The 13938-nt window shown below is 34.0% G+C and overlaps 1 protein-coding gene across 3 annotated transcripts in view; it reads right to left on the minus strand.

Moving 5' to 3' along the window:
* LOC145242147 (distal membrane arm assembly component 2-like) overlaps positions 1-13938 on the minus strand; it is a 102327-nt gene that overhangs the window by 54202 nt on the left and 34187 nt on the right. The window contains exon 6 of one of the 3 annotated variants that reach the window (XR_013862656.1): positions 2726-3174. The exons of 1 other annotated variant lie outside the window; for it this stretch is intronic. The gene's annotated coding sequence lies outside the window, so the exon portion shown is untranslated. Of the gene's footprint in view, positions 1-2725; positions 3175-11836; positions 13845-13938 lie in introns of those variants that run through there. One more of the 3 variants, XR_013862657.1, reaches the window with a different exon arrangement.

Below are 13938 nucleotides of genomic sequence, written 5' to 3' on the forward strand. Positions count from 1 at the left end.
CCGCTGCCATCGTCACATACTACTGTGTAACGCATTGTGAACACTGTGCTATTAACAACAAGTAGCTGCCAACATTGTCATCAACTACTGTAAACCGCGTTGTGAACCATGTCCTGCCAACAAGTAGCCGCCGCCGTTGCATTGTCTACACTGTGCTATCAACAACAAGCAGCCGCCACCATCGTCACCAACTACTGTGAACCGCGTCGTGAACACCGTTCTATCAACAACAAGTAGCCGCCGCCGTCGTCACCAACCACTGTGAACCGCGTTGTGAACACCGTGCTATCAACAAGTAGCCGCCCACGTCTTCACCAACTACTCTGAACCGCGTTGTGAACAATGTGCTATCAACAAGTAGCCGCCGTCGTCACCAACTACTGTAAACCGCATTGTGTACAGCGTGCTATCAACAACAAGAAACCATCGCCGTCGTCACCAACTTCTGTGAACCACGTTGTGAACACCGTTCTATCAACAAGTAGCCGCCCCCGTTGTCCCAAACTTCTGTGAACCACGTTGTGAACAACGTCCTGCCAACAAGTTGCCACGTTATGAACTCCGTGCTATTAACAAGTAGACACTGCCACCGTCACCAACCACTGAGAGAGAGAGAGCATGTATGTGTGTGTGTGTGTGTGTGTGTGTGTGTTAGAGAGAGAGAGATGCCGGAAACTTTACAAATTTATAATTTCATTAAGCCATAAGGTTTTATCTGTAACTTAAAATGGAATTGACCATGTCCTTAGGATTTCTTTCACACCCTGTAAAATATTTTCATCAATTTTTTTATTTAAAATCTTCAGATTACTGTCTCGAATCAACCAAAATATTCTCAGATCACAAAAACATTGAAAATAAAATTTTCTTGATGAACCGTCCCATTAAATAATCCAATTTACCAAATTTCTACTACTAACGATTACTAAGAAATTATCCCATTGACTACTGTAAACTCAATAGCCCTTATCCTCGAGTGGCCTCAGGGCCTTGATAAATGATGACCTCCTAATCTTTAAAGGCTGGGGGTAGTTTTTTTTGTTTTTTTTTTTAATCTAAATTTGATATGAAATGATTTCTTCTATTAAATTTTTTTTTTTTAATGGGTCACCACTTTTTCATTTGGTTTTGGTATTTCAGATCGTGTGAATGTCCCAAACTGTGGAACACTGTTCTGCTGGCCTACTTCTTGGTTGAATACAACATGATAGCCTTCAAATCCGATCTAAACAAGTTCTTGTTGAGTCATCCCTATAAATAATCAAATTCTACCCAATTTACACCATTACGATTGCTACACTACCATCTAACATTCATTAACTCTTATCCTAGAGTGGCTCGAGTGGCCTTCGGGTCTTGATAAAAGGTGACTCCCAAGTAAAAAAAAAAAAAAAAAAAAAAAAAATTCCAGAATGTGTAACAAAAGATATGCCTACTCTCCATGTTCAAAGCATTAACATTGCTCAGCTTGCACATGGTCATATCATTTTTATGCAAATCTTCCTCAGTCGCTCCTTAGTGCCCCAGATATCCAGGCACATTATAAAATTGATGCAAAAGAGAGCATGCTATACATGATCAAAATATCTGAGATGCTGAGCTTGTAAGGCTTCTGTAATCTCACAGATACCAACTTCCTGATGAAGTACGTTTTTGGTATCTTTTCATCCAGTTTGCAGTCACACATCCCCTTTACATGGCATGATATAATTATCATTGGAATGTTCAGTTTACTATGCAATTTTACTAACTACATTTTTCATAAAAATATATATGCGTGTGCCATGGATTTTTCCTCCATTTTCTGTTCTTATGGGTCTATCATCATAGTTTGTCATCAATGGAAATACATGGATGCACAAGTATAAAAATAAAATATAACACATAACACAAAAGGAAAAATACACAAACTCCAACACTTGCTTCATGTGTGACACCTTCAACCATTTAAATGCTAAGGTCCACACATATGTTCAGTCAAGGCTGTCTGTCAGTCGGTCGATCAATTCATTTCCTCATCTGCTCCAAGCCACGGTCTGTCTTCAACTGCATCCTAACTCCAACTGACGCCAAAGTCCAACTTATGACTCTCAATTCTTACTGTTGTAAACTGGGCTTTTCCATCTGTAAATAATTCCTCTTGCTGTAAAAAAACTCATTAGCTGTTGCACCTCATAGTCACTCCCCAAAGTCATAAAACTCATAGTCAACTCCAACAAACCAAATCTAAATATATCTCAGGTCTATTGTTACTATCACTCTGACCATCCTATATCAAGTTTATTTTGTCTACCTTACTGTCTATTGTCTAGTCATAAATTCTATTTCCTATTTCTTTTGTTACCCAATGCACAAAAATATGGAGTTTTAAGTAGGTTTACATGGTGCGAATTCTTTCGGTGAATGTAAATGGATTTATATGTGGAAGGTTGTGCAGTATGAAAGCAATATTTTGGTTGATGTAGGATGATTGTGAATCTAGTTTGATTAGTTTGGTTAGACATAATTCCTGAAGATCAGTTTTTTACTCTCCCCATTTTTAACCTCGTGCCCAAGTTTGTTAACGTAATTAAATATTCAGTTTGCTATGTAACCTAATTTAAAATAGAATTTGCATTCTCTTGGGATTTCAAGAATAAGGGTTAACAAAATCGACAGATTGTTAATTGAATGATGAAGAGAAATGTGAGAGGATTGAAAATAATGAATTGAACATAATAAAATCTTATGAAGACAGTTTACAACAGGTATTTATTGACCTTAGGTTTGAAGATAACCATGTTGTAACTAGCAGAGAAGAAATCACGTGGTAACATGTTCCATGAATGGGAAGTTTTGGAAAGAAACTCTGTTCATGAAAATTCCATTAATAATGGTTGAAAAAAAAAAAAAAAAAAAAAAAAAATCAAATAATTTTGTAACAGTCCGAAACACTGGCATTTCTTTTTCCTCATGGAGAACAGTCTCTGTGAGGAGGTTTGGTCACACAACAACCAATTAGCATCCAGGATGTATTGATTTTGACCGAACCTTTGAAGTAACTACATCCAGATCTTTATAAAGTTGCACAGCAATCAGAGAAAGTTTCCGGGCACCAATAAAGAAAAACATCCTCTCTCCTTTCTCTGTCAGCATGACATCCGAACGAGCCTATCTCCATTTGAAAGCACACTGCTTTAAAAAAGAAAAAAACTTTTGACAGCTAAACTTTATTACTTCTAATTATTTTCTTCATTGTTTAAAAATTTTGGCAGCCATCGGTGTGGGTCATTTAAATAAATACGATGATCGTTATAGAAGATTATTTTTGAAATGGTGGACAAGACAGCCACTCTTAGGTTACTCATAAAATTTGATTTTCTTCTTTAAAAATAAAACTATGATCAATTAACATGATTTTTTGGAATATGATATTTTCGTTTCGTAACAGGTGCATACATCATACAGGTTTTTCATTTTTTTTTTTTTTGTTTTATAATAGAAAGGGAATTCTGAACAAGAACCTTTATGTCAAGATCAACTTCTTATAAGAATGGGGGGGGGGGTCATTTTACATTTAATACTTTATTTTTTATTGTTTTTTTTTACAATCTGAAAATTCAATCAGTTTTTCTTTTTGTTTTTAAATTAAATAAAAAAAAATGCTTTGCGTATTCGTATTATATATACAAAATTTCACACGTTTATTTAAATGTCATGTTATGATCATCATCAGTAACAACTTATCTTTTAGAGTTTAGTGTTAAAAATTGAAAAAGAATCGCCTGATCAAAGGGAAATAATTTATTAGTGAAAGAAACGATTACCTCCCTTGATAGTCGCATTTTTTTTTTTTTTTTTCAAAGAAAATTAAAAAAAAAAAACTCTTCTTACTTACTTGAAGAATATTTAGTTTTCTCCCACTGCAAGAACTGTGACACCAACGTCGAAAGAGGATTTGAGAAGTCAACGCCCCAGAGGCGGACACTCTGACTTGCAAAAAGTGCCTAGGAAACCCCGTCGGCATTCCTTGGTAAGGGCGCCTCAGGCGATTAGCAATAAACTAATCTTTTCTCAAAGAGAGAAGGCAAGGCCTGAGAGTCTGGGCCTCCTAGAACTGCACAAGACGAACATCTGACCGCAATCAACAAGGACAAAATCATTACAAGAATGGTCTAATCTCTGTTGATTTTGGGGCCAAAGATAAAAATCCCTGCGAGTAACTGACAGAAAAAGGGGGCACATATGGTGATATTGCAATATGAATTGCAACTAACATTGCTGGGTACCAAATTGGTAAAATTCTCACAAATAATTATGACTTAAAAAAAAAAAAGTGACAGAATTTTAATTCACAGAACAAATTAAGCTGAAAAAAATATTGGCTCTCAGAAAGGTTAGGTAGAGGTCAAATACAGATGTTGACAATAAATGATAAGATATTCTTGCAGTGAAATTATCTGGGAAAGTGATTTTGATAGGAAAAAGATCAAAAAGAGAGTTAGATGTGAAATTGAGTGGAAAGAGGAGAGAAAATTGGGTTATACTTTTTCTGTCTTAAAAAGAAGAAAATTAAAAAAGAAAAAAAAAGACAAAAAAGAAAAAAGACAAAAAAAGAAGAAAAAAAGAAGAAAAAAAGACAAAAAGAAAAAAAAAAAAAAAAGACAGGAGCGAGCAAAACAAAGTTCAATAAAAAGTGACTGAAAAATACTGAATACAGTCTGAATGGCAAGTTGCTGAGATCTGCAAACCAACTAATTTGTCCGGACTAACTGTGAAGTTAAACTGAAAAAAACAACAACAAAAAAACCTCTAATCATCCAGATTCAGAATGAAATATAAGCTATCCATTCTACCTTGTTGTATACAGACTCTACACATATATATTTGTATATATATACTTTTGGAATATTTCATTGAATAATTATTTTTATAAGAAAACGATTCTTCTTTGCTGTTGGTTGTTTGTTTTACGGCATATCAACCCTTTTCAGGTTATTTAATGCCGAATTAAAAGATTTTGAAGAAAAATATTTTAATAGAATATATTTAAATTTGTGTAAAAACAAAAAAGATAACAATGATGATACGATAATTCATTTGTGTCGAGGGCAGGAAAAAAAACAAAAACCAACGGCCAAGAATCATTGGTTTTTTTATTATATTTTTTTGTTATGTATTTTATTTTACACTAGCTGTACCCTGGCATGCGTTGCTGTGGCTCGAGTTGGTGTAATGGAAGAATCCCCATCCCCGCTGTTTTAGCACTCCGAAATCTATATGTTGTTATATACGAACTGATCTGGAGCATGTGGTACAATGGGGTAAAAGTGGCTGGTTACTTTTAATGCATCTAAAACCAAGCTTTTATCTTTCCATCATCAACGCTCTGATTCTCATCTGGCATCAATTGAAATGAATGGTTCTCGTCTTGGGGAGGCTCCATGTTTTGACAAGCTTCTGGGCTTGATCTTTACTCCTGATCTGAAATAGAACATGTACATCAAATCTATTGCCAAGGTCGCTGGAAAAATGGCAGGATCCTTTTACCACTCCAGTAGATATCTCACTGCTGATGCGATTCTCTATCTATATAAAAGCCAAGTACGTCCAAGGATGGAGTACTGTTGCCATTTTTTAGCAGGAGCTGCTAGAAGCAGCTTATCCTGCCATGACAGAATTCAAAACAGACTTTGTAGCTTAGTGGAGAATGCCCTTTTCTCTTCCCTGCACCCTCTTTCCCACAGAAGAGACGTTGCGAGCCTGTCTCTGCTTCTTCGTTATTTCCATGGCAAGTGCTCGTCTGAGCTCCAATCTATGGTCTCTCCTTGCCAATCTTTCACGAAAAACACCTGTCTGGCTGAAACCACTATCAATAATTTTCCCCACTCTTTATATGTGCCTAAATCAAAATGTAGATTCTATGAACAAAGCTTCTTTCTTAGAAGTGCACGCCTGTGGAACTCTCTTGCATTTGTCTGTTTCCCAACTGACTACAACTTGGTTGTCTTCAAGTCCAACATAAACAAATTCTTGATGAGCTTCCCCCTTAAGTAATCCAATTTACCAAATTTCCATTACTAACAATTCCTACAATATTATCCCATTGACGATTGTACACTTTATAACCCTTATCCTCGAGTGGCCTCCGGACTTTGATAAGTGGTGACTCCTATGTAGAAAAAAAAAAAAAAAAAATTATCTGCAGGCGTTACGGATTCAATTGGTTTAAATTTTTTCCAGTCAAAGGGAGGTTACTCAGCCAGACTAGTTATCGTATTTTTTGTCAGCCTAATTTGATTAACATGATTATAAAGTGAATATTTTCAGTCTAAGCTGATTGGATTTTAGGTAAATACTAGCCTGGGTGCCTGGCATTGCCTGGGTGTTGAGCAAAAAAAAAAAAAAGTGGTAGTAGACAGGCAGACTCGAATGCGTACTGCGAAGGAGGAAAAGAACATGGAAAAAAAAAAGTGACGTCTTTGCCATTGCGTCCATCGCAAAACCAAAAGTGGTAAAGGTTTAAACTAAGGCTAGTCAGTTGAAAAGAGGGGAGGACTTTTGAAACTATCGTCAAAAAAAGTGGCCCCCCCTCCTTGTAGAAAAGTGCCTAGTTAAGGGTGAAGGAATTAATGTTTTTAGCCATTTTTTTTATATTTGTCATCCGGAGGGTCGAGCTTCAAAACAATACTGATCTCGTGAAAATCTGCACTTCTGTTGAAAGTTTTAGGCAGACATACAAACATACATACATATATTTAAACAGACAGGTGAGATTTATAATATAGACTGGCGGGGGTGCCCGGTGTTGCCTGGGTGTTTGGAGGTGTGTGTGTTGAGGGAAGGGGGTGTAAAGCAGAACAAACTGGAAACTTAACCCTATTTAAATATTAAAAAAAAAAAAAACGATGTTAACCTTGTTAGAAAAATAAAAAAAACAAAAAAAACAGCGATTTTAATAATTAAACTTTAAAAACGTTAAAAAAAAAAATCTTTTGTAGTTGTAAAAGAAAAAAAAAAAGGAGGGTTGGTGGCAGGCAAGCTCGAGCCCGGAGACTTGAGGCCAATAGACTGACAACATACAGCTGCGCTACGATGACAGAAGCAATGTAAGACGTTAAGTTTAGCAATTAAAAAGTGAATGAGTTCAAACAGGTGGTTGATTTTATTGAGGTCAAACATCATGCCATCGGAGAATGAACTATTTCTGCGAGACAGTTTTTTTGGGTTTTATTTTTTCTCTCCCCAACTTGTTGGGGGGGGGGCCAAATGAATAGCAATTGTCTGATATGATGGTTTTCACCGCTTTCCTGGATGTTCTGCACGAGTGCCGAGGTTTGTTCCAGTTTTGCTTTTTTATACCGAAATGCCAAAGACACATGCGTGGGCCAATAAATGTGGCGAAAATCGTGCGTAAATTAAAGCTTCACACCGAGTTGTTTTGTAAATCTTAAATATTATCATCTTGGTAGCATATAAAAAGTTATAAGAATGAGTGACTAATCCAAGAACCACCCTCAAAAAAGCCTTCGCCGGACATACACAAAAAATGCACACACTAACACATTTTGGTTTTTATATATATATAGATTACTAGGCCCCAGGTCGTAAAGTATGCTTAAATATCTTTTAATTTATGCACATGATAGAACCAACCTTCTTTTGATTATTATATTGTACCCAATATATAGTACTGATTTCAAAAGTTAAAAAAAATTATGACTTGGGTGTTATCAGCTAGAATCAAAACCAAAATATGTAGCTCTCTAGCGGAATTCGCTACCACATGACCTAAGGACATATGGATATCAAAATGTCAAAAATATATGCAGTTAAATCTATACTTGCACATGCATAAAGGATACACTTGAAGTCGACATGCCTGCCAACTTCCAATTTTTCAATTTTGGCACCTTAACAACTATTTTTATTGGCTAGAAGTCAAATAAAATTTGTTCCACAAGTTTGAATCCCCTATATATTAAGTTATAAGTCTGTAGACTAAAAATTGACAGACTAGTTTGGTAGGGATTGCTTCACACACACACACACACACACACAGACAAAGTCACTTTATATATATATATATATATATATATATATATATATATATATATATATATATATATATGTATATATATGATGAAAATAGTGGAAATAGTATTCCGACAAAATAGAGAAATAAAAAGGAACAAACCGTATTATGTGTTCATCAACGTTTCGTCTTTATTTCGAGACTTCCTCTGGATGAATGAGATTAAGAAACAAAAAATACCAGTACAAAATATTTGAAAATGTTTCATGAGCAAAGTGTGACGCAGTTCTATTTAAAAAAAAATGGAAAAAAGACGTTGGAAATTCAAAAAGGAGGGGGGGGCACTGTTTAAGAGAGGGAAATTTTAGTGACATCATATAGTCATTAATGTAATTTTAAAAAATATGAACACAGTTAATATTCTTACTAGAAAAAAGATATATCTGTTGAAATTCAAATATAGGTTTGTAACAGAAATGAAATGAGTGTTTTTGTTATGTAATTTATTGATTGAGATTATATGTATTAATAATTATAGGGGGTGTTTGAATGGTGTGAGAAGGTTAACCTGTGTCTACAGTTAAATAATGTTCTTTTAATAAAAGTTTATTTATTAATGGCGCTATGTTATAGAAACCTGCATGTTGTTTAATTGTGCTTGAATTTGCGATAACCACAGATTCAAGAAGTCTCCGGCATGGTTTATTTGAAATAAATTTAACTACTTTTGCTTGTTTAAAGTCAAAGGTGTGGTTATGTTGCAATGAATGAGAGAATAATGCACTTAGAGAATTGTTATTTTTTATATCTCTTTTATGTTCACTGAGCCTTTTTTCCAATGGTGGTATATACACTATTCCTTGCCAAAATTGCCATCATAAATACGTTGGTGAAACCCAGCGTAAACTTTTATTAAAAGAACATTATTTAACTGTAGACACAAGTTAACCTTCTCACACCATTCAAACACCACCTGTAATAATTAATACATATAATCTCAATCAATAAATTACATAACAAAAAACACTCATTTCATTTCTGTTACAAACCTATATTTGAATTTCAACAGATATATCTTTTTTCCAGTAAGAATATTAACTGCGTTCATATTTTTAAAAATTACATTAACGACTATATGATGTCACTAAAATTTCCCTCTTTTTAACAGCGCCAGCCCCCCCCCCTCCTTTTTGAATTTCCAACGCCTTTTTCCGTTTTTTCTGAAATAGAACTGCGTCACACTTTGCACGTGAAACATTTCCAAATATTTTGTACTGGTATTTTTTGTTTCCTTATCTCATTCATCCAGAGGAAGTCTCGAAATAAAGACAAAACGTTGATGAACACATAATACGGTTTGTTCCTTTTTATTTCTCTCTCTCTCTCTCTCTATATATATATATATATATTAATCATCCACATACAGTAGTTTTGTTGTATCACAGCTGATCAGTGCGGCTGAACTGGCACCTTTCCCTAGTCGAGGATTGAACCTACAACCATCGCGTTGATAGTTCTACCCATCAGCCCATGGGATCGGTGCTCACAAATGCCCTCAACAAATATCTACTTAAATAAATACTCGCCCACCGTTTTTTACATTGATTATATATATATATATATATATATATATATTAAATTTATTTATACAAACATTAATGGCTACATATGTGCATACATGTTTCTGTAATCACCCACGTTGGGGGATTACGTCTTCAGGCCAAGAATTACCGTTGAAACTGATATTTCAACCAAATACATTTTCCTATTTCGTTTGTCAAGTTAGAATGTAACCTGGGTGGGAGTCATAAAACGGTGAGAGGACAAGTGAGGTCTTTGAAGATAGTAAAGATCTTTTTCATTTCCCTTTCTCCTTATCCAACCTATCTTTTGGTTTTTATGGCATAAGGTACTTGAGAATTTAGTTTTTTTGTCTTGGGTCTGTAAATTAAAAACATTAGTTATGGTCACTAAGTACTGACCGGTGTCTTTCAATCTACACCCATCCACACACATACATGCAACACACACCCACACACACACACTCACGCTAATACATATATTCAAAAGCGAATCTATGCTGTTCGTTTTTATTTTACTCACACACACTTACTGAAACTAGGCAATAACTCTAAACTACGCAGGAATAAAGTTAAAATTAAAATAAGGTAAATAAAACAAAACAAAAAATAAATAAAAATAAAAACAAATAAACAAACAAAATATGAATAAACATAAAACACGAAAGTTATCTAAACCCCACATGTACATATATATATTAATATATTAATACACTTATAAACGCCTACACTTTGCTACACCCGCGCATATATACACACACATACAGACATACATAGACATATAATGCCATTTTTCTTACTTCAGTAGCGTGGTAACCCCTTCATATATGAAATAGCATGCTACTACACTCCAGACGGGTGTATATATATATATATATATATATATATATATATATATATATATAACATACATACAAACAACATTCGGACATCCATACATTCTTGTAATCTACATTGCTACAACAATCATACGAGACAGCCTATTTTAATAGTTCAGAGATATATATGCATATACATACATACACATATACAAATACATCCATATACAAACATACACACAGATATATAGATACACACACATATATATATATATAAACATACATGCATACATAAATACACTTATACATACATACTCACACAAAATACAGACACATATATATGTACCCTGCCACCAAATGATACATCTAAAGTAGAAATAGACATGAATTCATTTACTACATAAATTCCCTTTTTCTATCAAACTCCACACGCATAGTTATATTTCATGGCCCCACCCGCTTGTTACATTTTCCTAAGTTGTAGGTTTTTTTGCTACGTAAAAATTTATACTACGTAAAAATTTATAGTGAATTCAGCATGAAGTTCATAGGCCTATCTTCATATTAAGCAAGCACTCTTTCGATGGTTAGGCAGATATACATAAGATGTATAACGATACAATAATAATATATAATAACATATGACAGAAATCAGAGTATTTAGGTTATACAAACTGAGTATACAAGCTTATATATTGTAGTACTTACCTTCATCTTTATTTATTCACCCCAATTTCTTTATTCCCTTTTCTTTCATTCACCCTTCATTCCTTACTTTCTTTCATCTATTTATTCATTAATCCCTTATTTTTTTTTTTTTTTAAATTAATTTTCCTACCCAGGTATATAAAGATCATATATCCATACATGCATACACCCAAAAATACCCATATGCATACATTATTACGAGGTTCACCCAAAACAATCTATTACTCGTTTGGTTCAAATATACCTTCATACAGGTACTTATTTAGGTTAGTAATATTATAACTGCTTGATGAAGTAGAATATTAAGCGACTTACGTAATCCATACATATATATATAGATAGATAGATTTCAAGGTTAAATTTATTTAATTTGTTTTATTATTGTTTGGCAGTATAAATGATGTTCTATTTTAAAGTATTCTATTCCATTATACAGATATTTGAAAATATATTTCCAAATTCATACTAACCATGCAACCCACATCGATTCAAACTTACAGCAACTGTCAACAACATCAAACGCATACCTTTCACTCTCCAAAAGAGGCTGAAAAAAATAAACGTTAAGTCTTCTTCTATGAATATGTTGTTTCAACAAGAAAAGTCTCAGAATAAAAAACAATGATTATAATTATTTAACAAAAAAAATTATAAGTATTTAATAAAAAAATAAGTATTTAATAAAAAAATTATATAAAATTATTCAGTTTTCTAAATTTTCAAATATTTGTTTATTTATTGAGAATGCAAGCCATACCAGATCGATAGTGCAAAGTTATAATTTGCGTCGACATTATATGCATAAATTTTTTCTTTTCGTATATTTTTATTCAAAGTCCATATGCATTGAGATGTGAAACTGTATGTATTAGACTAAAAGTGAAGATCATAATTTGAGCCAGTGATTAATTTTTGGATATAATTTTGCTATCAATATAGATTCCTTTATCCAAAAGTTGCCAATGTTTTTTTTTCATGGCCAAGATATCTATCTTGATCAAAATTTTTTTTTTTTTATGAATACACCTGATTAAAAAAACATAACATAAAAAAATTAGAGAATTATTTGAAATTGATGAAACTTTCAATTTTTATTAATTAATAAATGACTCTTAATGTATATTATATTTTTTTTAAACTGTCCTTTTGTTCATTCCACTACCGGGCCAATCTGGCTGATATTTTGTATGGAACTTTGTTATGATAAGGTGCAGCAAAGTAAGTATTATGGTATCCATTCGATGAACAGTTAGGAATTAATAGGGATTAGTCACCACAATACCACATTTACTTAGTTTTTTTTTCTTTTTCTCGTTTCCTTTCAAAATAATTCTTTTTATTTTGACTTCAAACCTGTCTGCAGTTGATTCGAGTTCAAAACCTGCATCTTGCCTCATAACGATTGTCATGAACGATTTTGAAGCAAATACTGTTGAGTGATAATTTGATGCATATTGGCAAGAGATCTTGGAATAGTGTTAGGATTCATCAGGGATCAGTACTCAAACCACTTCTCTTCATTATAATTCTGGCGGTGCTGTATTGGGAGTTTCATACTGGTGTACCATGAAAGTGATTGCATGTGGAAAATCTTATTGTTACAGCGAATTCCCAGGAGGAGCGCATCTCCAAGTTGCAGACTTTGAAGACTCACATAGGAAGAAAACATCTTAACTTCAACAAAAAGAAGGCAAAGTTTCTAATCTATGATGTTGGTCTCTACTTCTTGAAAGACTTTGATAAGGTGCTCTGAAATGTCCATCACAGAAGCATGGATATAAACTAGTGCTGGGATGATTAATCAAAATCGGAATCAGGATAAAGAAAAAATGGAATATTTGGAAGTATCGGTATCAAAAAAAATTGTGCCTACTTTCCGATGTCCAAGAAAATGATTTTTTTTTTGTTTAACTTAATTTCCTAATTACTGGTCCTAATGATAAAATGGATACTATTTATTGATTTAAAACTACAGTAAAACTAAAATTCCCACAAACATAGTATTCGCGTTCACATGAGTTACTTTCGATTTTTTTTTTTTTTTTTACTTCATTTTCTTTTCAAAGGAATTTAACGTTACGTTTAATACCAGACAATGCTGGGTACATCTGCTCATTGATTAAAATATACAAATCAGTCCGACAGTTGTTTTCTTGCTGTCAGGCGGAGATATGGTTCTGTTCAGTGCTAGGAGGTCCATCCTTACCAGGCTTCACATTCTCTCTGACAAGGACTTAGTTTATTGTTGATCACCGAATGAGCCCCTATTGGGGAATGCCGACAGGGCTTCACAGGCTATTTTCGTAGGTCAGGGTGTGCTTATCCTAGTGCACTGGCTTCTCAAAACCACACCTGATTTTGTGTCTTATGATGATGGCAACCTTCTGTCTCTTGAGACAATGGCATTGTGTATCTAGTCTTGTGCACTGCAGCGTCTGCTGTGGCTATAAATTCGAAGCTGGAGTTGCCTTTCCAGATGCAGACCTGAGTGGGTGTTAAGAAGACCTAGGTTTGCCCAGTTACCAAGGTCCGCCTCTTTGGCATTGCAGACAAAAACCAACGGAAAGGAAAGTCAAAACAGTCAGAACCAGTGCAGCTGCAGGAGTTGCTGGAAAGGTGTTGCAGTGTTTCACCATCCATCTATCGGGACTCCGCACCAGATTTTTTGTCACAGTTTACACCTTTAAATTTTGTCTTTCCCAAGGCATCAACAAGGCAGTGAAGCTATTAAAGGAGGTAAATAATATAACAGATATTTTTTATTTTCTTTTGGATTAAATCTTTGCAGGGGTATACAGATGCTTACACATGTCTGTTA

Source organism: Euprymna scolopes, chromosome 21 (genome assembly GCF_053919585.1).
Source record: "Euprymna scolopes isolate OS-2025 chromosome 21, ASM5391958v1, whole genome shotgun sequence".
Taxonomy (NCBI): Eukaryota; Metazoa; Mollusca; class Cephalopoda; order Sepiida; family Sepiolidae; genus Euprymna; species Euprymna scolopes.